The sequence below is a fragment of the Colletes latitarsis genome, chromosome 1 (assembly GCF_051014445.1).
Source record: "Colletes latitarsis isolate SP2378_abdomen chromosome 1, iyColLati1, whole genome shotgun sequence".
NCBI classification, from domain to species: domain Eukaryota; kingdom Metazoa; phylum Arthropoda; class Insecta; order Hymenoptera; family Colletidae; genus Colletes; species Colletes latitarsis.
Genome location: NC_135134.1, coordinates 6,884,051 through 6,911,815, shown reverse-complemented (window position 1 = coordinate 6,911,815; position 27,765 = coordinate 6,884,051).

The following is a 27,765-nucleotide window of genomic DNA, read 5'->3' as shown; positions in this document are numbered from 1 at the left end:
CAGTCCATTAAACCTGGTTTCGATCAATATTTTAGAGAATAACGCATGGTACGTCTAGGTTAGGTCTGGGATTTGCTCTCATCTGGCTCGAGCTTTTGCATATTTATCATACTTGATGGCCAGATTCTGGGCTTTTTCTGGTTTGGATCACGTAGTAATGTGATGCCACACTGATACAGTCAGTTAAACCTGGTCTTGATAAATATTTTAGAGGATAACGCATGTTAGGTCTAGGTTAGGCCTGGGATTTGCCCTAATCGGGGTCATACTTTCGCAGTTTTAACATACATGTTGACCTGATCGATGGTTTTTTCTGGATTGGATCACGTAATAATGTAGTACCACACTGAAACAGACAATTAAACCTGGTTTCCATCAATATTTTAGTGGACAACGCAAGTTAGATTTGGGATATGTCTGGGATTTGCCCTCATCAGGGTCATACATTCGCATTTTTCACATACTTGTTGAACAGATCCCTGGCTTTTTCTGGATTGGATCACGTAGTAATGTGGGTACCACACTGAAACAGTCAATTAAACCTGGCTTCGATGAATATTTTAGGGGATAAAGCATGTTATGTCTAGATTAGGTCTAGGATTTGCCCTCGTCAGGCTCATACTTTCACGTTTTTCACATACTTGTTCAACAGATCCTGGGTTTTTTCTGGATTAGATCACGTAGTAATGTGGTACCACACTGATTCAGTCCATTAAACCTGGATTCGATCAAAATTTTAGATAATAATTCATGTTAGGTCTAGGTTAGGCCTGGGATTTGCTCTTATCAGGTTCATTCTTTCGCATATTTCTCATACCTGATGGCTAGATCCTGGGCTTTTTCTGGATTGCATCAGGTAGTGATGTAGTACAACACTGAAACAGTCAATTAAACCTGGCTTCCATCAATATTTTAGAGGACAACGCAAGTTAGGTCTGGGATAGGTCTGGGATTTGCCATCATCAGGCTCATTCTTTCGCGCTTTTCACATACTTGTTAAACAGATCCTGGATTTTTTCTGGTTTGGATCGCGTAGTAATGTGGTACCACACAGAAACAGTCCATTAAACCTGGTTTCGATCAATATTTTAGAGAATAATTCATGTTTGGTCTAGGTTAGGCCTGGCATTTGCTCTCATCAGGCTCATTCTTTCGCAGTTTTAACATACATGTTGACCTGATCGAGGGTTTTTTCTGCTTTGGATCACGTAGTAAAGTGGTACCACACTGAAACAGTCAATTAAACCAGGTTTCGATCAGTATTTTAGAGGGTAACGCAAGTTATGTCAGGGATAGGTCTGGGTTAGGTCTAGGATCAGGCTCATACTTTCGCGTTTTTCAAATACTTGTTGAACAGATCCTGGGTTTTTTCTGGTTTGGATCGCGTAGTAATGTGGTACCACACAGAAACAGTCCATTAAACCTGGTTTCGATCAATATTTTAGAGGATAACGCAAGTTATGTCTGGGATAGGTCTAGGATTTGGCCTCAGCAGGCTCATACTTTCGCGTTTTTCACATACTTGTTGACCAGATCCTGGGTTTTTTCTGGTTTCGATCACGTAGTAATGTGGTATCACACGGTAACAGTCCACTAAACCTGGTTTCGATCAATATTTTAGAGGATAACGCATGTTAGGTTTGGGTTAGGTCTAGGATTTGCCCTTGTCAGGCTCATACTTTCGCTTATTTCTCATACTTCATGGCTAGATCCTGGGCTTTTTCTGGATTGGATCACGTAGTAATGTGGTACCACACTGAAACGGTCTATTAAACCTGGTTTCGATCAATATTTTAGAGGATAACGCAAGTTAGGTCTGGGATAGGTCTGGGATTTGCCCTCATCAGGCTCGTACTTTCACGTTTTTCACACACTTGATGAACAGATCCTGGGTTTTTTCTGGTTTGGATCACGTAGTAATGTGGTACCACACTTAAACAGTCCATTAAACCTGGTTTCGATCAATATTTTAGAGGATAACGCATGTTATGTCTAGGTTAGGTCTAGTAATTGCCCTCATCAGTCTCATACTTTCGCATTCTTCACATACTTCTTGAACAGATCCTGGTTTTTTTCTGGTTTCGATCACGTAGTAATGTGGTATCACACTGAAGCAGACCACTAATCCTGGTTTCGATCAATATTTTAGGGGATTACGCATGCTAGGTCTAGGTTAGGGTTGGGATTTGCTCTCATCAGGCTCGTACTTTCGCATATTTCTCATACTTGATGGCCAGATTCCTGGCTTTTTCTGGTTTGGATCACGTAGTAAGGTGGTACCACACTGAAACAGTCAATTAAACCCGGTTTCCATCAATATCTTAGAGGACAACGCAAGTTAGGTCTGGGATAGGTCTGGGATTTGCCCTCATCAGGCTCGTACTTTCGCGTTTTTCACATACTTGTAGAACAGATCCCTCGCTTTTTCTGGTTTGGATCGCGTACTAATGTGGTACCACACTGAAACAGTCCATTAAACCTGGTTTCGATCAATATTTTAGAGGATTACGCATGTTAGGTCTAGGTTATGCCTGGGATTTGCCCTCATCAGGGTCATACTTTCGCAGTTTAGCATACATGTTGACCTGATCGAGGGTTTTTTCTGCTTTGGATCCCGTAGTAAAGTGGTACCACACTAAAACAGTCAATTAAACCTGGTCTCGATCAATATTTTAGAGGATAACGGAAGTTATGTCCGGGATAGGTCTGGGATTTGCCATCATCAGGCTCATATTTTCGCGTTTTTCACATACTTGTTGAACGGATCCTGGGTTTTTTCTACTTTGGATCACGTAGTAATGTGGTACCACACGGAAACTGTCCACTAAACCAGGTTACGATCAACATTTTAGAGGATAACGCATGTTATGTCTAGGTTAGGCCTGGGATTTGCCCTCAGCAGGCTCATACTTTCGCAGTTTAGCATACATGTTGACCTGATCGAGGGTTTTTTCTGCTTTGGATCCCGTAGTAAAGTGGTACCACACCAAAACAGTCAATTAAACCTGGTCTCGATCAATATTTTAGAGGATAACGGAAGTTATGTCCGGGATAGGTCTGGGATTTGCCATCATCAGGCTCATATTTTCGCGTTTTTCACATACTTGTTGAACGGATCCTGGGTTTTTTCTACTTTGGATCACGTAGTAATGTGGTACCACACGGAAACTGTCCACTAAACCAGGTTACGATCAACATTTTAGAGGATAACGCATGTTATGTCTAGGTTAGGCCTGGGATTTGCCCTCAGCAGGCTCATACTTTCGCGTTTTTCTCATACTTGATGGCCAGATCCTGGGCTTTTTCTAGTTTGGATCACGTAGTATTGTGGTACCACACTAAAACAGTTGATTAAACCTGGTTTCGATCAACATTTTAGAGGATAACGCATGTTATGTCTAGGTTAGGCCTGGGATTTGCCCTGTGCAGGCTCATTCTTTCGCATATTTCTCATACTTGATGGCTAGATCCTTGGCTTTTTCTGGATTGGATCACGTAGTAATGTAGTACCACACTGAAACAGTCAATTAAACCTGGTTTCCATCAATATTTTAGTGGGCAACGCAAGTTTGGTCTGGGATATGTCTGGGATTTGCCCTCATCAGGGTCATACATTCGCATTTTTCACATACTTGTTGAACAGATCCCTGGCTTTTTCTGGTGTGGATCACGTAGTAACGTGGTACCACACTGAAGCAGTCCACTAATCCTGGTTTCGATCAATATTTTAGAGGATAACGCATGTTATGTCTAGGTTAGTCCTGGCATTTGCCCTCATCATACTCATACTTTCGCATACTTCACGTACTTGTTGAACAGATCCTGGGCTTTTTCTGGATTGCATCACGTAGTAATGTGGTACCACACTGAAACAGTTAATTAAACCTGGTTTCGATGAATATTTAAGAGGATAACGCCTGTTAGGTCTGGGTTATGTCTTGGATTTGCCCTTAGCAGGCTGATACTTTCGCATATTTCTCATACTTGATGGCTAGATCCTGGACTTTTTCTGGCTTGGATAACGTAGTAATGTGGTACCACACAAAAACAGTCCATTAAACCTGGTTTCGATCAATATTTTAGAGGATAACGCAAGTTATGTCTGGGATAGGTCTGGGATTTGCCCTCATCAGGCTCATACTTTCGCGTTTTTCACATACTTGTAGAACAGATCCTGGGTTTTTTCTGGTTTGGATCACGCAGTAATGTGGTACCACACCGAGACATTCAATTAAACCTGGTCTTGATAAATATTTTAGAGGATAACGCCTGTTAGGTCTGGGTTAGGTCTAGGATTTGCCCTTCCCCTCAGGGGCTGTGTCCGGCGCAGTACGGGGCGTTGCGACCCCGACGTACCTGATGCTAATCACACCGTATTTTAGAGGATAACGCATGTTAGGTCTGGGTTAGGTCTAGGATTTGCCCTCATCTGGCCCATACTTTCGCGTTTTTCACATACTTGCTGAACAGATCCATGCCTTTTTCTGGTTTGGATCACGTAGTAACGTGGTACCACACTGAAGCAGTCAACTAAACCTGGTTTCGATCAATATTTTAGAGGATAACGCATGTTATGTCTAGGTTAGGTCTAGGATTTGCCCTCATCAGTCTCATACTTTCGCATTCTTCACATACTTCTTGAACAGATCCTGGTTTTTTTCTGGTTTCGATCACGTAGTAATGTGGTATCACACTGAAGCAGACCACTAATCCTGGTTTCGATCAATATTTTAGAGGATTACGCATGCTAGGTCTAGGTTAGGTCTGGGATTTGCCCTCATCAGGCTCAAACTTTCGCGTTTTTCTCATACTTGATGGCCAGATCCTGGGCTTTTTCTAGTTTGGATCACGTAGTATTGTGGTACCACACTGAAACAGTTGATTAAACCTGGTTTCGATCAATATTTTAGAGGATAACGCATGTTATGTCTAGGTTAGTCCTGGGATTTGCCCTGTGCAGGCTCATTCTTTCGCATATTTCTCATACTTGATGGCTAGATCCTTGGCTTTTTCTGGATTGGATCACGTAGTAATGTAGTACCACACTGAAACAGTCAATTAAACCTGGTTTCCATCAATATTTTAGTGGACAACGCAAGTTTGGTCTGGGATATGTCTGGGATTTGCCCTCATCAGGGTCATACATTCGCATTTTTCACATACTTGTTGAACAGATCCCTGGCTTTTTCTGGTGTGGATCACGTAGTAACGTGCTACCACACTGAAGCAGTCCACTAATCCTGGTTTCGATCAATATTTTAGAGGATAACGCAAGTTATGTCTGGGATAGGTCTGGGATTTGCCCTCATCTGGCTCGTATTTTCGTATATTTCTCATACTTGATGGCCAGATCCAGGGTTTTTTCTGGTTTGGATCACGTAGTAATGTGGTACCACACTAAAACAGTCGATTAAACCTGGTTTCGATCAAAATTTTAGAGAATAACACATATTAGGTCTAGGTTAGGACTGGGATTTGCTCTCATCAGGCTCGTATTTTCGTATATTTCTCATACTTGATGGCCAGATCCAGGGCTTTTTCTGGATTGGATCACGTAGTAATGTGGTACCCCACTGAAACAGTCCATTAAACCTGGTTTCGATCAATATTTTGGAGGATAACGCAAGTTATGTCTGGGGTAGGTCTGGGATTTGCCCTCGTCAGGCTCATACTTTCGCATTCTTCACATACTTGCTGTACAGATCCCGGGTTTTTTTCTGGTTTGGATCACGTAGTAATGCGGTACCACACTGAAAGAGTCGATTAAACATGGTTTCGATCAATATTTTTGAGGGTAACGCATGGTAGGTCTAGGTTAGCCCTGGGATTTTCCCTCATCAGACACATACTTTCGCATTCTTCACATACTTGTTGAACGGATCCTGGGTTTTTTCAGGTTTGGATCACGTAGTCATGTGGTACAACAATGAAAAAGTCCATTAAACCTGGTTTCGATGAATATTTTAGAGAATAACTCTTGTTAGGTCTAGGTTAGGTCTGGGATTTGCTCTCATCAGGCTCGTACTCTTGCATATTTCTCATACTTGATGGCCAGATGCTGGGCTTTTTCTGGTTTGGATCCCGTAGTAATGTGGCACCACACTGAAACAGTCCATTAAACCTGGTTTCGATGAATATTTCAGAGGATAACGCATGTTATGTCTAGGTTAGGCCTGGGATTTGCCCTCATCAGACACATACCTTCGCATTCTCCACATACTTGTTGAACCGATCCTGGGTTTTCTCTCGTTTGGATCACGTAGAAATGTGGTACAACACTGAAACAGTCCATTAAGCTTGGTTCCGATCAATATTTTAGAGGATAACGCATGTTAGGTATGGGATAAGTTTGGGATTTGCCCTCATCAGGCTCATACTTCCGCATTCTTCACATACTTGTTGTACAGATCCAGGGTTTTTTCAGGTTTGGATCACGTAGTCATGTGGTACCACACTGAAAAAGTCCATTAAACCTGGTTTCGATGAATATTTTGGAGAATAACTCATGTTAGGTCTAGGTTAGGTCTGGGATTTGCTCTCATCAGGCTCGTACTTTTGCATACTTCTCATACTTGATGGCCAGATTCTGGCCTTTTTCTGGTTTGGATCCCGTAGTAATGTGGTACCACACTGAAACAGTCCATTAAACCTGGTTTCCATCAATATTTTAGAGAATGACGCATGTTAGGTCTTGGTTAGGTCTGGCATTTGCTCTCATCAGGCACATAGTTTTGCGTTTCTCACATACTCGTTGAACAGATCCCGGGTTTTTTCTGGTTTGGATCCCGCAGTAATATGGTACCACACTGAAACAGTCCATTAAACCTGGTTTCCATCAATATTTTAGAGAATGACGCATGTTAGGTCTTGGTTAGGTCTGGGATTTGCTCTCATCAGGCTCATAGTTTTGCGTTTCTCACATACTCGTTGAACAGATCCTGGGTTTTTTCTGGTTTGGATCATGTAGTAATGTGATACCATATTGAAACAGTCCATTAAACCTGGTTTCGATCAATATTTTAGAGGATAACGCATGTTATGTCTAGTTTCGGCCTGGGATTTGCCCTCATCAGACACATACTTTCGCATTCTCCACATACTTCTTGAACAGATCCTAGCTCATTCTTGTTTGGATCATGTACTAATGTCGTACCACACTGCAACAGTCGATTAAACCTGGTTTCGATCAATATTTTGGAGGATAACGCAAGTTATGTCTGGGGTAGGTCTGGGATTTGCCCTCGTCAGGCTCATACTTTCGCATTCTTCACATACTTGCTGTACAGATCCCGGGTTTTTTTCTGGTTTGGATCACGTAGTAATGCGGTACCACACTGAAAGAGTCCATTAAACCTGGTTTCGATCAATATTTTAGAGGATAACGCATGTTAGGTCTAGGTTAGGCCTGGGATTTTCCCTCATCAGACCCATACTTTCGCATTCTTCACATACATGTTGAACGGATCCTGGGTTTTTTCTAGTTTGGATCACGTAGTAATGTGGTACCACACTAAAACAGTCGATGAAACCTGGTTTCGATCAATATTTTTGAGAATAACTCATATTAGGTCTAGGTTAGGTCTGGGATTCGCTCTCATGAGGCTCGTATTTTCGTACATTTCTCATACTTGATGGCCAGATCCAGGGCTTTTTCTGGATTGGATCACGTAGTAATGTGGTACCACACTGAAACAGTCCATTAAACCTGGTTTCGATCAAAATTTTAGAGAATAACTCATATTAGGTCTAGGTTAGGTCTGGGATTTGCTCCCATCAGGCTCGTATATTCGTACATTTCTCATACTTGATGGCCAGATCCAGGGCTTTTTCTGGATCGGATCACGTAGTAATGTGGTACCACACTGAAACTGTCCATTAAACCTGGTTTCGATCAATATTTTGGGGCATAACGCATGTTAGGTCTGGGTTAGGTGTGTGATTTGCCCTTATGAGGCTCATACTTTCGCATATTTCTCATACTTGTTGGCCAGATCCCGGGCTTCCACTGGTTTGGATCACGTAGTAATGCGGAACCACACTGAAACTGTCGACTAAACCTGGTTTCGATCAATGTTTTAGAGGATATCACATGCTAGGTCTGGGTTAGGTCTGGGATTTGCCCTCATCTGGCTCAAACTTTCGTATAATTCTCATTCTTGTTGGCCAGATCCTGGGATTTCACTGGTTTCCACCACGTAATAATGTGGTACCACACTGAAACAGGCGATTAAACCTAGTTTCGATCAACATTTTAGAGGATAGCGCATGTTTGGTCTAGGTTAGGTCTGGGATTTGCTCTCATCGGTGTCATACTTTCGCAGTTTTAGCACAAATGTTGACCTGATAGAGAGTTTCTTTCAGGTTTGGATCACGTTGAAATGTGGTACCACACTGAAACAGTCAATTAAACCTGGTTTCGATCAATATTTTAGAGGAAATCGCATGTTAGGTCTTGGTTAGGCCCTGGAATTTTCCCTCATCAGACACACACTTTCGCATTCTTCACATACTTGTTGACCAGATCCTGGGCTTTTTCTGGTTTGGATCACGTGGTATTGTGGTATCACACTGAAACAGTCGATTAAACCTGGTTTCGATTTGTATTTTAGAGGATAAAGCATGTTAGGACTATGTTAGATCCGGGATTTGTTCTCATCTGGCTCATACTTTCGCATATTTCTCATACTCGATGGCCCTATCCAGGGCTTTCACTGGTTTGGATCACGTGGTAATGTGGTACCAGACTGAAACAGTCAATTCAACCTGGTCTCGATAAATATTTTAGAGGATAACGCATGTTAGGTCTGGGTTAGGTCTGGGATTTGCCCTCATGAGGCTCATACTTTCGCATATTTCTCCTACTTGTTGACCAGATCCTGGGCTTTTTCTGGTTTGGATCGCGTCGTAACGTGGTATCACACTGAAACAGTCGATTAAACCTGGTTTCGATTTGTATTTTAGAGGATAAAGCATGTTAGGACTATGTTAGATCCGGGATTTGTTCTCATCTGGCTCATACTTTCGCATATTTCTCATACTCGATGGCCAGATTCTGGGCTTTTTTTGGTTTGGATCACGTAGTAATGTGGTACCACACTGAAACAGTCAATTAATCCTGGTTTCGTTCAATATTTTAGTGGATAACGCAAGTTAGGTCTGGGATAGGTCTGGGATTTGCCCCCATGAGGCTCATACTTTCGCATATTTCTCATGCTTGTTGCCCAGATCCTTGGGGTTTTCTGGGTTGGATCACGTAGTTATGTGGAACCACACTGAAACAGTCAATTCAACTAGGTCTCGATAAATATTTTATAGGATAACGCGTGTTAGGTCTGGGTTAGGTGTTTGGTTTGCCCTTATGAGGCTCATACTTTCGCATATTTCTCATACTTGTAGGCCAGATCCTGGGCTTTTTAAGGTTTGGATCACGTAGTATTGTGGGACCACACTGAGACAGTCGATTAAACCTGGTTTCGATCAATATCATAGAGGATAACACATATTAGGTCAGTGTTAGGTCTGGGGCTTTTCTTTCATCAGGGTCATACTTTCGCAGTTTTAACATTCATGTTGACCTGATTGGGGGTTTTTTTCTGGTTTGGATCAAGTAGTAATCTGGTACCACACTGAAACAGTTAATTAAACCTGGTTTCGATCAATATTTTAGGGGATAACGCATGTTAGGTCTGGGTTAGGTCTGGGATGTGCCCTCATCAGTCTCATACTTTCGCATTCTTCACATAATTCTTGAACAGATCCTGGGTTATTTCTGGTATGGGTCACATAGTAGTGAGGTACCACACCTAAACTTTTGATTAAACCTGACCTCGACCAATATTTTTGACGATAACGCATGTTAGGTCAAGGTTAGGTCTGTGATTTGCTCTCATCACGCTCATACTTTCGCATATTTCTCATTCTTGTTGGCCCGATCCTGGGCTTTCACTGGTTTGGATCACGTAGTAATGTGGTACCACACTGAAAGAGTCAATTCAACCTGGTCCCGATAAATATTTTAGAGGATAACGCATGTTAGGTCTGGCATAGGTCTGGGATTTGCCTTGTGAGGCTCGTACTTTCGCATTTTTCACATGCTTGTTGAACAGATCCTGGGTTTTTTCTGGTTTGGGTCACGTAGTTATGTGGTACCACACTGAAACTTTTGATTAAACCTGACCTCGACCAATGTTTTAGACGATAACGCATATTAGGTCAAGGTTAGGTCTGAGATTTGCTCTTATCAGGCTCATACTATCGCATATTTCTCATACTTGATGGCCAGATTCTGGGCTTTCTCTGGTTGGGATCACATAGTAATGTGGTTCCACACTGAAACATTCCATTAAACCTGGTTTCGATCCATATTTTAGGGGATAACGCATGTTAGGTCTGCATTAGGTCTGGGATTTGCCATCATCAGTCTCATACTTTCGCATTCTTCACATAATTCTTGAACCGATCCTGGGCTTTTTCTGGTTTCGATCACGTAGTTATGTGTTACCACACTGAAACTTTTGATTAAACCTGACCTCGACCAATATTTTAGACGATAACACATGTTAGGTCTATGTTGGGTCTGGGATTTGCACTGATCAGGCTCATACTTTCGTATATTTCTCATACTAGATGGCCAGATTCTGGGCTTTTTTTTGGATTGGATCGCGTTGTAATGTGGTACCACACTGAAACAGTCCATTAAACCTGGTTTCGATCTATATTTTAGAGGATATCGCATGTTAGGTTTGCGTTAGGTCTGGGATTTGCCCTCATCTGGCTCATATATTCGAATTTTTCGCATACTTGTTCGCCAGAACCCGAGCTTTTTCTTGTTTGGATCACGTTGTAATGCGGTACCACACTGGAACAGTCCATTAAACCTGGTTTCGATCAATATTTTAGAGGATAGCACATGTTAGGTCAGCGTTAGGTCTGGGATTTGCCCCCACCAGGGTCATAATTTCGCATTTTTCACATACTTGTTGAACAGATCCCTGGCTTTTTCTGGTTAGGATCACGTAGCAATGTGGTACAACACTGAAACAATCCATTCAACCTGGTTTCGATCAATAATTTTGAGCGTAGCGCATGTTATGGCTTGGTTAGGCCTGGGATTTTCCCTCATCAGACCCATACTTTCGCATTCTTCACATACATGTTGAACGGATACTGGGTTTTTTCTGGTTTGGATCACGTAGTAATGTGGTACCACACTAAAACAGTCGATTAAACCTGGTTTCGATCAAAATTTTAGAGAATAACTCATATTAGGTCTAGGTTAGGTCTGGGATTTGCTCTCATCAGGCTCGTATTTTCGTATATTTCTCATACTTGATGGCCAGATCCAGGGCTTTTTCTGATTTGGATCACGTGGTAATGTGGTATCACACTGAAACAGTCGATTAAACCTGGTTTCGATTTATATTTAAGAGGATAACGCATGTTAGGACTATGTTAGATCCGGGATTTGTTCTCATCTGGCTCATACTTTCGCATATTTCTCATGCTTGTTGCCCAGATCCTTGGGGTTTTCTGGGTTGGATCACGTAGTTATGTGGAACCACACTGAAACTTTTGATTAAACCTGACCTCGACCAATATTTTAGACGATAACGCATGTTAGGTCAAGGTTAGGTCTGTGATTTGCTCTCATCAGGCTCATACCTTCGCATATTTCTCATTCCAGTTGGCCAGATCCTGGGCTTTCATTGGTATGGATCACCTAGTAATGTGGTACCACACTGAAACAGTCAATTCAACTAGGTCTCGATAAATATTTTAGAGGATAACGCATGTTAGGACTATGTTAGATCCGGGATTTGTTCTCATCTGGCTCATACTTTCGCATATATCTAATTCTTGTTGGCCCTATCCAAGGCTTTCACTGGTTTGGATCACGTGGTAATGTGGTACCAGACTGAAACAGTCAATTCAACCTGGTCTCGATAAATATTTTAGAGGATAACGCATGTTAGGTCTGGGTTAGGTCTGGGATTTGCCCTCATGAGGCTCATACTTTCGCATATTTCTCCTACTTGTTGACCAGATACTGGGCTTTTTCTGGTTTGGATCGCGTCGTAATGTGGTATCACACTGAAACAGTCGATTAAACCTGGTTTCGATTTATATTTTAGAGGATAACGCATGTTAGGACTATGTTAGATCCGGGATTTGTTCTCATCTGGCTCATACTTTCGCATATTTCTCATACTCGATGGCCAGATTCTGGGCTTTTTTTGGTTTGGATCACGTAGTAATGTGGTACCACACTGAAACAGTCAATTAATCCTGGTTTCGTTCAATATTTTAGTGGATAACGCAAGTTAGGTCTGGGATAGGTCTGGGATTTGCCCCCATGAGGCTCATACTTTCGCATATTTCTCATGCTTGTTGCCCAGATCCTTGGGGTTTTCTGGGTTGGATCACGTAGTTATGTGGAACCACACTGAAACAGTCAATTCAACTAGGTCTCGATAAATATTTTAGAGGATAACGCGTGTTAGGTCTGGGTTAGGTGTTTGGTTTGCCCTTATGAGGCTCATACTTTCGCATATTTCTCATACTTGTAGGCCAGATTCTGGGCTTTTTTTGGTTTGGATCACGTAGTAATGTGGTACCACACTGAAACAGTCAATTAATCCTGGTTTCGTTCAATATTTTAGTGGATAACGCAAGTTAGGTCTGGGATTGGTCTGGGATTTGCCCCCATGAGGCTCATACTTTCGCATTCTTCACATACATGTTGAACGGATACTGGGTTTTTTCTGGTTTGGATCACGTAGTAATGTGGTACCACACTAAAACAGTCGATTAAACCTGGTTTCGATCAAAATTTTAGAGAATAACTCATATTAGGTCTAGGTTAGGTCTGGGATTTGCTCTCATCAGGCTCGTATTTTCGTATATTTCTCATACTTGATGGCCAGATCCAGGGCTTTTTCTGATTTGGATCACGTGGTAATGTGGTATCACACTGAAACAGTCGATTAAACCTGGTTTCGATTTATATTTAAGAGGATAACGCATGTTAGGACTATGTTAGATCCGGGATTTGTTCTCATCTGGCTCATACTTTCGCATATTTCTCATGCTTGTTGCCCAGATCCTTGGGGTTTTCTGGGTTGGATCACGTAGTTATGTGGAACCACACTGAAACTTTTGATTAAACCTGACCTCGACCAATATTTTAGACGATAACGCATGTTAGGTCAAGGTTAGGTCTGTGATTTGCTCTCATCAGGCTCATACCTTCGCATATTTCTCATTCCAGTTGGCCAGATCCTGGGCTTTCATTGGTATGGATCACCTAGTAATGTGGTACCACACTGAAACAGTCAATTCAACTAGGTCTCGATAAATATTTTAGAGGATAACGCATGTTAGGACTATGTTAGATCCGGGATTTGTTCTCATCTGGCTCATACTTTCGCATATATCTAATTCTTGTTGGCCCTATCCAAGGCTTTCACTGGTTTGGATCACGTGGTAATGTGGTACCAGACTGAAACAGTCAATTCAACCTGGTCTCGATAAATATTTTAGAGGATAACGCATGTTAGGTCTGGGTTAGGTCTGGGATTTGCCCTCATGAGGCTCATACTTTCGCATATTTCTCCTACTTGTTGACCAGATACTGGGCTTTTTCTGGTTTGGATCGCGTCGTAATGTGGTATCACACTGAAACAGTCGATTAAACCTGGTTTCGATTTATATTTTAGAGGATAACGCATGTTAGGACTATGTTAGATCCGGGATTTGTTCTCATCTGGCTCATACTTTCGCATATTTCTCATACTCGATGGCCAGATTCTGGGCTTTTTTTGGTTTGGATCACCTAGTAATGTGGTACCACACTGAAACAGTCAATTCAACTAGGTCTCGATAAATATTTTAGAGGATAACGCATGTTAGGACTATGTTAGATCCGGGATTTGTTCTCATCTGGCTCATACTTTCGCATATATCTAATTCTTGTTGGCCCTATCCAGGGCTTTCACTGGTTTGGATCACGTGGTAATGTGGTACCAGACTGAAACAGTCAATTCAACCTGGTCTCGATAAATATTTTAGAGGATAACGCATGTTAGGTCTAGGTTAGGTCTGGGATTTGCTCTCATCAGGCTCGTATTTTCGTATATTTCTCATACTTGATGGCCAGATCCAGGGCTTTTTCTGATTTGGATCACGTGGTAATGTGGTATCACACTGAAACAGTCGATTAAACCTGGTTTCGATTTATATTTAAGATGATAACGCATGTTAGGACTATGTTAGATCCGGGATTTGTTCTCATCTGGCTCATACTTTCGCATATTTCTCATGCTTGTTGCCCAGATCCTTGGGGTTTTCTGGGTTGGATCACGTAGTTATGTGGAACCACACTGAAACTTTTGATTAAACCTGACCTCGACCAATATTTTAGACGATAACGCATGTTAGGTCAAGGTTAGGTCTGTGATTTGCTCTCATCAGGCTCATACCTTCGCATATTTCTCATTCCAGTTGGCCAGATCCTGGGCTTTCATTGGTATGGATCACCTAGTAATGTGGTACCACACTGAAACAGTCAATTCAACTAGGTCTCGATAAATATTTTAGAGGATAACGCATGTTAGGTCAAGGATATGTCTGGGATTTGCTCTCATCAGGCTCATACTTTCGTATATTTCTCATTCTGGTTGGCCAGATCCTGGGCTTTCACTGGTTTGGATCAGGTAGAAATGTGGTACCACACTGAAACAGTCAATTAAACCTGGTTTCGATCAATATTTTAGAGGATAACGTAAGTTAGGTCTGGGTTAGGTGTGTGATTTGCCCTCATGAGGCTCATACTTTCGCATATTTCTCATACTTGTAGGCCAGATCCTGGGCTTTTTCTGGGTTGGATCACATAGTTATGTGGTACCACACTGAAACTTTTGATTAAACCTGACCTCGACCAATATTTTAGACGATATCGCATGTTAGGTCAAGGTTGTGTCTGGGATTTGCTCTCATCAGGCTCATACTTTCGCATACTTCTCAATCTTGTTGGCGAGATCCTGGGATTCCCCTGGTTTGGATTACGTAGTAATGTGGTACCACACTGAAACAGTCAATTAAGTCTGGTCTCGATCAATATTTTAGAGGATAACGCATGTTAGGTCTGCATTAGGTCTGGGATTTGCCATCATCAGTCTCATACTTTCGCATTCTTCACATAATTCTTGAACCGATCCTGGGTTTTTTCTGGTTTCGATCACGTAGTTATGTGGTACCACACTGAAACAGTCAATTAAACCTGGTTTCGATCAATATTTTAGAGGATACCGCAAGTTAGGTCTGGGATAGGTCTGGGATTTGCCCTCATGAGGCTCATACTTTCGCATATTTCTCATACTTGTTGGCCAGATCCTTGGCGTTTTCTGGGTTGGATCACGTAGTTATGTGGTACCACACTGAAACTTTTGATTAAACCTGACCTCGACCAACATTTTAGACGATAACGCATGTCAGGTCAAGGTTAGGTCTGGGATTAGCTCTCATCAGGCTCATACTTTCGCATATTTCTCATTCTTGTTGGCCAGATCCTGGGCTTTCACTGGTTTGCACCACGGAGTAATGTTGTACCACACTGAAACAGTTGATTAAACCTGGTTTCGATCAATATTTTAGAGGATAGCACATGTTAGGTCAGCGTTAGGTCTGGGATTTGCCCCCACCAGGGTCATAATTTCGCATTTTTCACATACTTGTTGAACAGATCCCTGGCTTTTTCTGGTTAAGATCACGTAGCAATGTGGTACAACACTGAAACAATCCATTCAACCTGGTTTCGATCAATAATTTTGAGCGTAACGCATGTTATGGCTTGGTTAGGCCTGGGATTTTCCCTCATCACACCCATACTTTCGCATTCTTCACATACATGTTGAACGGATACTGGGTTTTTTCTGGTTTGGATCACGTAGTAATGTGGTACCACACTAAAACAGTCGATTAAACCTGGTTTCGATCGAAATTTTAGAGAATAACTCATATTAGGTCTAGGTTAGGTCTGGGATTTGCTCTCATCAGGCTCGTATTTTCGTATATTTCTCATACTTGATGGCCAGATCCAGGGCTTTTTCTGGATTGGATCACGTACTAATGTGCTACCCCAGTGAAACAGTCCATTAAACCTGGTTTCGATCAATATTTTGGAGGATAACACAAGTTATGTCTGGGGTAGGTCTGGGATTTGCCCCCGTCAGGCTCATACTTTCGCATTCTTCACATACTTGCTGTACAGATCCCGGGTTTTTTTCTGGTTTGGATCACGTAGTAATGTGGTACCACACTGAAACAGTCGATTAAACATGGTATCGATCAATATTTTTGAGGGTAACGCATGTTAGGTCTAGGTTAGCCCTGGGATTTTCCCTCATCAGACACATACTTTCGCATTCTTCACATACTTGTCGAACGGATCCTGGGTTTCTTCAGGTTTGGATCACGTAGTCATGTGGTACCACAATGAAAAAGTCCATTAAACCTGGTTTCGATGAATATTTTAGAGAATAACTCTTGTTAGGTCTAGGTTAGGTCTGGGATTTGCCCTCATCAGTCTCATACTTTCGCATTCTCCACATACTTCTTGAACAGATCCTGGGTTTTTTGTGGTTTGGATCACATAATAGTGTGGTACCACACCGAAACTTTTGATTAAACCTGACCTCGATCAATATTTTAGATGATAACGCATGTTAGGTCTAGGTTAGGTCTGGGATTTGCACTGATCAGGCACCTACTTTCGCATATTTCGCATACTTGATGGCCAGATTCTGGGCTTTTTCTGGATGGGATCACATAGTAATGTGGTTCCACACTGAAACAGTCAATTGAACCTGGTTTCGATCAATGTTTTAGAGGATATCGCATGTTAGGTCTGGGTTAGGTCTGGGATTTGCCCTCATCTGGCTCAAACTTTCGTATAATTCTCATTCTTGTTGGCCAGATCCTGGGATTTCACTGGATTCCACCACGTAATAATGTGGTACCACACGGAAACAGTCGATTAAACCTAGTTTCGATCAACATTTTAGAGGATAGCGCATGTTTGGTCTAGGTTAGGTCTGGGATTTGCCCTCTTCGGGGTCATACTTTCGCAGTTTTAGCACACATGTTGACCTGATTGAGAGTTTCTTTCAGGTTTGGATCACGTTGAAATGTGGTACCACACTGAAACAGTCAATTAAACCTGGTTTCGATCAATATTTTGGAGGAAATCGCATGTTAGGTCTTGGTTAGGCCCTGGAATTTTCCCTCATCAGACACATACTTTCGCATTCTTCACATACTTGTTGACCAGATCCTGGGCTTTTTCTGGTTTGGATCACGTGGTATTGTGGTATCACACTGAAACAGTCGATTAAACCTGGTTTCGATCTATATTTTAGAGGATAACGCAAGTTAGGTCTGGGATAGGTCTGGGATTTGCCCCCATGAGGCTCATACTTTCGCATATTTCTCATACTCGATGGCCAGATTCTGGGCTTTTTTTGGTTTGGATCACGTAGTAATGTGGTACCACACTGAAACAGTCAATTAATCCTGGTTTCGTTCAATATTTTAGTGGATAACGCAAGTCAGGTCTGGGATAGGTCTGGGATTTGCCCCCATGAGGCTCATACTTTCGCATATTTCTCATGCTTGTTGCCCAGATCCTTGGGGTTTTCTGGGTTGGATCACGTAGTTATGTGGAACCACACTGAAACTTTTGATTAAACCTGATCTCGACCAATATTTTAGACGATAACGCATGTTAGGTCAAGGTTAGGTCTGTGATTTGCTCTCATCAGGCTCATACTTTGGCATATTTCTCATTCCAGTTGGCCAGATCCTGGGCTTTCACTGGTATGGATCACGTGGTAATGTGGTACCACACTGAAGCAGTCAATTCAACCTGGTCTCGATAAATATTTTAGAGGATAACGCGTGTTAGGTCTGGGTTAGGTGTTTGGTTTGCCCTTATGAGGCTCATACTTTCGCATATTTCTCATACTTGTAGGCCAGATGCTGGGCTTTTTCCGGTTTGTATCACGTAGTATTGTGGGACCACACTGAGACAGTTGATTAAACCTGGTTTCGATCAATATCTTAGAGGATAACACATATTAGGTCAGTGTTAGGTCTGGGGTTTTTCTTTCATCAGGGTCATACTTTCGCAGTTTTAACATACATGTTGACCTGATCGGGGGTTTTTTCTGGTTTGGATCAAGCAGTAATGTGGTACCACACTGAAACAGTCAATTCAACCCGGTTTCGATCAATATTTTGGAGGATAACGCATGTTAGGTCTGGGTTAGGTCTGGGATGTGCCCTCATCAGTCTCATACTTTCGCATTCTTCACATAATTCTTGAACAGATCCTGGGTTATTTCTGGTTTGGATCACATAGTAGTGAGGTACCACACCTAAACTTTTGATTAAACCTGACCTCGACCAATATTTTACACGATAACGCATGTTAGGTCAAGGTTAGGTCTGAGATTTGCTCTCATCAGGCTCATACTTTCGCATATTTCTCATTCTTGTTGGCCCGATCCTGGCCTATCACTGGTTTGGATCACGTAGTAATGTGGTACCACACTGAAAGAGTCAATTCAACCTGGACTCGATAAATATTTTAGAGGATAACGGATGTTAGGTCTGGCATAGGTCTGGGATTTGCCTTGTGAGGCTCGTACGTTCGCATTTTTCACATTCTTCTTGAACAGATCCTGGGTTTTTTCTGGTTTGGATCACGTAGTTATGTGGTACCACACTGCAACTTTTGATTAAACCTGACCTCGACCAATGTTTTAGACGATAACGCATATTAGGTCAAGGTTAGGTCTGAGAGTTGCTCTTATCAGGCTCATACTTTCGCATATTTCTCATACTTGATGGCCAGATTCTGGGCTTTCCCTGGTTGGGATCACATAGTAATGTGGTTCCACACTGAAACATTCCATTAAACCTGGTTTCGATCCATATTTTAGAGGATAACGCATGTTAGGTCTAGGTTAGGTCCGTGGTTTTGCCCTCATCAGGCTCATACTTTCGCATACTTCTCAATCTTGTTGGCGAGATCCTGGGATTCCCCTGGTTTGGATTACGTAGTAATGTGGTACCACACTGAAACAGTCAATTCAACCTGGTTTCGGTCAATATTTTAGAGGATAACGCATGTTAGGTCTGGGTTAGGTCTGGGATGTGCCCTCATCTGTCTCATACTTTCGCATTCTTCACATAATTCTTGAACAGATCCTGGGCTATATCTGGGTTGGATCACATAGTTATGTGGTACCACACTGAAACTTTTGATTAAACCTGACCTCGACCAATATTTTAGACGATATCGCATGTTAGGTCAAGGTTGTGTCTGGGATTTGCTCTCATCAGGCTCATACTTTCGCATACTTCTCAATCTTGTTGGCGAGATCCTGGGATTCCCCTGGTTTGGATTACGTAGTAATGTGGTACCACACTGAAACAGTCAATTAAGTCTGGTCTCGATCAATATTTTAGAGGATAACGCATGTTAGGTCTGCATTAGGTCTGGGATTTGCCATCATCAGTCTCATACTTTCGCATTCTTCACATAATGCTTGAACCGATCCTGGGTTTTTTCTGGTTTCGATCACGTAGTTATGTGGTACCACACTGAAACAGTCAATTAAACCTGGTTTCGATCAATATTTTAGAGGATACCGCAAGTTAGGTCTGGGATAGGTCTGGGATTTGCCCTCATGAGGCTCATACTTTCGCATATTTCTCATACTTGTTGGCCAGATCCTTGGCGTTTTCTGGGTTGGATCACGTAGTTATGTGGTACCACACTGAAACTTTTGATTAAACCTGACCTCGACCAACATTTTAGACGATAACGCATGTCAGGTCAAGGTTAGGTCTGGGACTAGCTCTCATCAGGCTCATACTTTCGCATATTTCTCATTCTTGTTGGCCAGATCCTGGGCTTTCACTGGTTTGCACCACGGAGTAATGTTGTACCACACTGAAACAGTTGATTAAACCTGGTTTCGATCAATATTTTAGAGGCTAACACATGTTAGGTCAGCGTTAGGTCTGGGATTTGCCCCCACCAGGGTCATAATTTCGCATTTTTCACATACTTGTTGAACAGATCCCTGGCTTTTCCTGGTTAAGATCACGTAGCAATGTGGTACAACACTGAAACAATCCATTCAACCTGGTTTCGATCAATAATTTTGAGCGTAACGCATGTTATGGCTTGGTTAGGCCTGGGATTTTCCCTCATCACACCCATACTTTCGCATTCTTCACATACATGTTGAACGGATACTGGGTTTTTTCTGGTTTGGATCACGTAGTAATGTGGTACCACACTAAAACAGTCGATTAAACCTGGTTTCGATCGAAATTTTAGAGAATAACTCATATTAGGTCTAGGTTAGGTCTGGGATTTGCTCTCATCAGGCTCGTATTTTCGTATATTTCTCATACTTGATGGCCAGATCCAGGGCTTTTTCTGGATTGGATCACGTACTAATGTGCTACCCCAGTGAAACAGTCCATTAAACCTGGTTTCGATCAATATTTTGGAGGATAACACAAGTTATGTCTGGGGTAGGTCTGGGATTTGCCCCCGTCAGGCTCATACTTTCGCATTCTTCACATACTTGCTGTACAGATCCCGGGTTTTTTTCTGGTTTGGATCACGTAGTAATGTGGTACCACACTGAAACAGTCGATTAAACATGGTATCGATCAATATTTTTGAGGGTAACGCATGTTAGGTCTAGGTTAGCCCTGGGATTTTCCCTCATCAGACACATACTTTCGCATTCTTCACATACTTGTTGAACGGATCCTGGGTTTCTTCAGGTTTGGATCACGTAGTCATGTGGTACCACAATGAAAAAGTCCATTAAACCTGGTTTCGATGAATATTTTAGAGAATAACTCTTCTTAGGTCTAGGTTAGGTCTGGGATTTGCCCTCATAAGTCTCATACTTTCGCATTCTCCACATACTTCTTGAACAGATCCTGGGTTTTTTGTGGTTTGGATCACATAATAGTGTGGTACCACACCGAAACTTTTGATTAAACCTGACCTCGATCAATATTTTAGATGATAACGCATGTTAGGTCTAGGTTAGGTCTGGGATTTGCACTGATCAGGCACCTACTTTCGCATATTTCGCATACTTGATGGCCAGATTCTGGGCTTTTTCTGGATGGGATCACATAGTAATGTGGTTCCACACTGAAACAGTCAATTGAACCTGGTTTCGATCAATGTTTTAGAGGATATCGCATGTTAGGTCTGGGTTAGGTCTGGGATTTGCCCTCATCTGGCTCAAACTTTCGTATAATTCTCATTCTTGTTGGCCAGATCCTGGGATTTCACTGGATTCCACCACGTAATAATGTGGTACCACACGGAAACAGTCGATTAAACCTAGTTTCGATCAACATTTTAGAGGATAGCGCATGTTTGGTCTAGGTTAGGTCTGGGATTTGCCCTCATCGGGGTCATACTTTCGCAGTTTTAGCACACATGTTGACCTGATTGAGAGTTTCTTTCAGGTTTGGATCACGTTGAAATGTGGTACCACACTGAAACAGTCAATTAAACCTGGTTTCGATCAATATTTTAGAGGAAATCGCATGTTAGGTCTTGGTTAGGCCCTGGAATTTTCCCTCATCAGACACATACTTTCGCATTCTTCACATACTTGTTGACCAGATCCTGGGCTTTTTCTGGTTTGGATCACGTGGTATTGTGGTATCACACTGAAACAGTCGATTAAACCTGGTTTCGATCTATATTTTAGAGGATAACGCAAGTTAGGTCTGGGATAGGTCTGGGATTTGCCCCCATGAGGCTCATACTTTCGCATATTTCTCATACTCGATGGCCAGATTCTGGGCTTTTTTTGGTTTGGATCACGTAGTAATGTGGTACCACACTGAAACAGTCAATTAATCCTGGTTTCGTTCAATATTTTAGTGGATAACGCAAGTTAGGTCTGGGATAGGTCTGGGATTTGCCCCCATGAGGCTCATACTTTGGCATATTTCTCATTCCAGTTGGCCAGATCCTGGGCTTTCACTGGTATGGATCACGTGGTAATGTGGTACCACACTGAAGCAGTCAATTCAACCTGGTCTCGATAAATATTTTAGAGGATAACGCGTGTTAGGTCTGGGTTAGGTGTTTGGTTTGCCCTTATGAGGCTCATACTTTCGCATATTTCTCATACTTGTAGGCCAGATGCTGGGCTTTTTCCGGTTTGGATCACGTAGTATTGTGGGACCACACTGAAACAGTTAATTAGACCTGGCTTCGATGAATATTTTAGAGGATAACGCATGTTATGTCTAGGTTAGGTCTAGGGTTTTTCTTTCATCAGGGTCATACTTTCGCAGTTTTAACATACATGTTGACCTGATCGGGGGTTTTTTCTGGTTTGGATCAAGCAGTAATGTGGTACCACACTGAAACAGTCAATTCAACCCGGTTCCGATCAATATTTTGGAGGATAACGCATGTTAGGTCTGGGTTAGGTCTGGGATGTGCCCTCATCAGTCTCATACTTTCGCATTCTTCACATAATTCTTGAACAGATCCTGGGTTATTTCTGGTTTGGATCACATAGTAGTGAGGTACCACACCTAAACTTTTGATTAAACCTGACCGCGGACAATATTTTACACGATAACGCATGTTAGGTCAAGGTTAGGTCTGAGATTTGCTCTCATCAGGCTCATACTTTCGCATATTTCTCATTCTTGTTGGCCCGATCCTGGGCTTTCACTGGTTCGGATCACGTAGTGATGTGGTGTCACACTGTAACAGTCAATTCGACCTGGTCTCGATAAATATTTTACAGCATAACGCATGTTAGGTCTGGGTTAGGTGTGTGATTTGCCCTTATGAGGCTCATACCTTCGCATATTTCTCATACTTGTAGGCCAGATCCTGGGCTTTTTCTGGACTGGATCACGTAGTAATGTGGGGCCACACTGAAACAGTCCATGAGACCTGGTTTCGATCAATATTTTAGAGGATAACACATGTTAAGTCAGTGTTAGGTCTGGGGTTTTGCATTCATCAGGGACATACTTTCGCAGTTTTAACATACATGTTGACCTGATCGAGGGTTTCTTCTGGTTTGGATCACGTAGTAATGTGGTACCACACCGAAACTTTTGATTAAACCCGACCTCGACCAATATTTTAGACGATAACGCATGTTAGGTCAAGGTTAGGTCAGGGATTTGCTCTCATCAGGCTCATACATTCGCATATTTCTCATTATTGTTGGCCAGATCCTGGGCTTTCACTGGATTGCACCACGTAGTAATGTGGTTCCACACTGAAACAGTCCATTAAACCTGGATTCGATCAATATTTTAGAGGATAACACATGTTAAGTCAGTGTTAGGTCTGGGGTTTTGCTTTCATCAGGGACATACTTTCGCAGTTTTAACATACATGTTGACCTGATCGAAGGTTTTTTCTGGTTTGGATCACGTAGAAATGTGGTACCACACTGAAACAGTCACTTTAACCTTGTTTCGATCAATATTTTAGAGGATAACGCAAGTTAGGTCTGGGATAGGTCTGGGATTTGGCCTCATGAGGCTCATACTTTCGCATTCTCCACATACTTCTTGAACAGATCCAGGGCTTTCACTGGTTTGGATCACGTGGTAATGTGGTACCACACTGAAACAGGCAATTCAGCCTGGTCTCGATAAATAATTTACAGGATAACGCATGTAAGGTCTGGGTTTGGTCTGTGATTTGCCCTCATGAGGCTCATACCTTCGCATATTTCTCATACTTGTAGGCCAGATCCTGGGCTTTTTCTGGACTGGATCACGTAGTAATGTGGGGCCACACTGAAACAGTCCATTAGACCTGGTTTCGATCAATATTTTAGAGGATAACACATGTTAAGTCAGTGTTAGGTCTGGGGTTTTGCATTCATCAGGGACATACTTTCGCAGTTTTAACATACATGTTGACCTGATCGAGGGTTTCTTCTGGTTTGGATCACGTAGTAATGTGGTACCACACCGAAACTTTTGATTAAACCCGACCTCGACCAATATTTTAGAGGATAGCGCATGTTTGGTCTAGGTTAGGTCTGGGATTTGCCCTCATCAGGCTCATACATTCGCATATTTCTCATTATTGTTGGCCAGATCCTGGGCTTTCACTGGATTGCACCACGTAGTAATGTGGTTCCACACTGAAACAGTCCATTAAACCTGGATTCGATCAATATTTTAGAGGATAACACATGTTAAGTCAGTGTTAGGTCTGGGGTTTTGCTTTCATCAGGGACATACTTTCGCAGTTTTAACATACATGTTGACCTGATCGAAGGTTTTTTCTGGTTTGGATCACGTAGAAATGTGGTACCACACTGAAACAGTCACTTTAACCTTGTTTCGATCAATATTTTAGAGGATAACGCAAGTTAGGTCTGGGATAGGTCTGGGATTTGGCCTCATGAGGCTCATACTTTCGCATATTTCTCATTCTTGTTGGCCAGATCCTGGGCTTCTTCTGGGTTGGATCACGTAGTTATGTGGTACCATACTGAAACTTTTGATTAAACCTGACCTCGACCAATATTTTAGACGATATCGCATGTTAGGTCAAGGTTATGTCTGGGATTTGCTCTCATCAGGCTCATACCTTGGCATATTTCTCATTCATGTTGGCCAGATCCTGGGCTTTCACTGGTTTGGATCACGTAGTAATCTGGTACCACACTGAAACAGTCAATTCAACCTGGTCTCGATAAATATTATAGAGGATAACGCATGTTAGGTCTGGATTAGGTCTGGGATTTGCCCTCATCAGTCTCATACTTTCGCATTCTCCACATACTTCTTGAACAGATCCAGGGCTTTCACTGGTTTGGATCACGTGGTAATGTGGTACCACACTGAAACAGGCAATTCAGCCTGGTCTCGATAAATAATTTACAGGATAACGCATGTAAGGTCTGGGTTTGGTCTGTGATTTGCCCTCATGAGGCTCATACTTTCGCATTTTCCACATACTTCTCGAACAGATCCTGGTTTTTTTCTGGTTTGGATCTCATAGTAACGTGGTACCACACAGAAGCAGTCGATTAAACCAGGTTTCGATCAATATTTTAGATGATAACGCATGTTAGGTCTAGGTTAGGCCTGGGATTTGCCATCATCAGGGTCACACTTTCGCAGTTTTAACATACATGTTGACGTGATCGAGGGTTTTTTCTGGTTTGGATCACGTTGTAATGTGGTACCACACTGAAACAGTCAATTAAACCTGGTTTCGATCAATATTTTAGAGGATAACGCAAGTTAGGTCTGCGTTACGTCTGGGATTTGCCCTCATCTGGCCCATATATTCGAATTTTTCACATACTTGTTGAACAGATCCTGGGTTTTTTCTGGTTTGGATCACGTAGTTATGTGGCACCACACTGAAACTTTTGATTATACCTGGTTTCGATCAATATTTTAGAGGATAACACATGTTAGGTCAGTGTTAGGTCAGGGGTTTTGCTTTCATCAGGGTCATACTTTCGCAGTTTTAACATACATGTTGACCTGATCGAGGGTTTTTTCTGGTTTGGATCACGTGGTAATGTGGTACCACACTGAAACAGACCATTAAACCTGGCTTTAATCAATATTTTAGAGGATAACACAGGTTAGGTCTAGGTTAGGTCTGGGATTTGCACTGATCAGGCTCATACTTTCGCATATTTCGCATACTTGATGGCCAGATTCTGGGCCTTTTCTGGATGGGATCACATAGTAATGTGGTTCCACACTGAAACAGTCAATTGAACCTGGTTTCGACCAATGTTTTAGAGGATATCGCATGTTAGGTCTGGGTTAGGTCTGGGATTTGCCGTCATCTGGCTCAAACTTTCGTATAATTCTCATTCTTGTTGGCCAGATCCTGGGATTTCACTGGTTTCCACCACGTAATAATGTGGTACCACACTGAAACAGTCGATTAAACCTAGTTTCGATCAACATTTTAGAGGATAGCGCATGTTTGGTCTAGGTTAGGTCTGGGATTTGCCCTCATCGGGGTCATACTTTCGCAGTTTTAGCACACATGTTGACCTGATTGACAGTTTCTTTCAGGTTTGGATCACGTTGAAATGTGGTACCACACTGAAACAGTCAATTAAACCTGGTTTCGATCAATATTTTAGAGGAAATCGCATGTTAGGTCTTGGTTAGGCCTTGGATTTGCCCTCATCAGACTCATACTTTCGCATATTTCTCATACTTGATGGCCAGATTCTGGGCTTTTTCTGGTTGGGATCACATAGTAATGTGGTTCCACACTGAAACAGTCAATTGAACCTGGTTTCGATCAATGTTTTAGAGGATATCGCATGTTAGGTCTGGGTTAGGTCTGGGATTTGCCCCCATTTGGCTCAAAGTTTCGTATAATTCTCATTCTTGTTGGCCAGATCCTGGGCTTTTTCTGGTTTGGATCACGTGGTAATGTGGTATCACACTGAAACAGTCGATTAAACCTGGTCTCGATAGATATTTCAGAGGATAACGCATGTTAGGTCTGGGTTAGGTCTGGGATTTGCGCTCATCTGGCTCAAACTTTCGTATAATTCTCATTCTTGTTGGCCAGATCCTGGGATTTCACTGGTTTCCACCACGTAATAATGTGGTACCACACTGAAACAGTCGATTAAACCTAGTTTCGATCAACATTTTAGAGGATAGCGCATGTTTGGTCTAGGTTAGGTCTGGGATTTGCCCTCATCAGGCTCATACATTCGCATATTTCTCATTATTGTTGGCCAGATCCTGGGCTTTCACTGGATTGCACCACGTAGTAATGTGGTTCCACACTGAAACAGTCCATTAAACCTGGATTCGATCAATATTTTAGAGGATAACACATGTTAAGTCAGTGTTAGGTCTGGGGTTTTGCTTTCATCAGGGACATACTTTCGCAGTTTTAACATACATGTTGACCTGATCGAAGGTTTTTTCTGGTTTGGATCACGTAGAAATGTGGTACCACACTGAAACAGTCACTTTAACCTTGTTTCGATCAATATTTTAGAGGATAACGCAAGTTAGGTCTGGGATAGGTCTGGGATTTGGCCTCATGAGGCTCATACTTTCGCATATTTCTCATTCTTGTTGGCCAGATCCTGGGCTTCTTCTGGGTTGGATCACGTAGTTATGTGGTACCATACTGAAACTTTTGATTAAACCTGACCTCGACCAATATTTTAGACGATATCGCATGTTAGGTCAAGGTTATGTCTGGGATTTGCTCTCATCAGGCTCATACCTTGGCATATTTCTCATTCATGTTGGCCAGATCCTGGGCTTTCACTGGTTTGGATCACGTAGTAATCTGGTACCACACTGAAACAGTCAATTCAACCTGGTCTCGATAAATATTATAGAGGATAACGCATGTTAGGTCTGGATTAGGTCTGGGATTTGCCCTCATCAGTCTCATACTTTCGCATTCTCCACATACTTCTTGAACAGATCCAGGGCTTTCACTGGTTTGGATCACGTGGTAATGTGGTACCACACTGAAACAGGCAATTCAGCCTGGTCTCGATAAATAATTTACAGGATAACGCATGTAAGGTCTGGGTTTGGTCTGTGATTTGCCCTCATGAGGCTCATACTTTCGCATTTTCCACATACTTCTCGAACAGATCCTGGTTTTTTTCTGGTTTGGATCTCATAGTAACGTGGTAC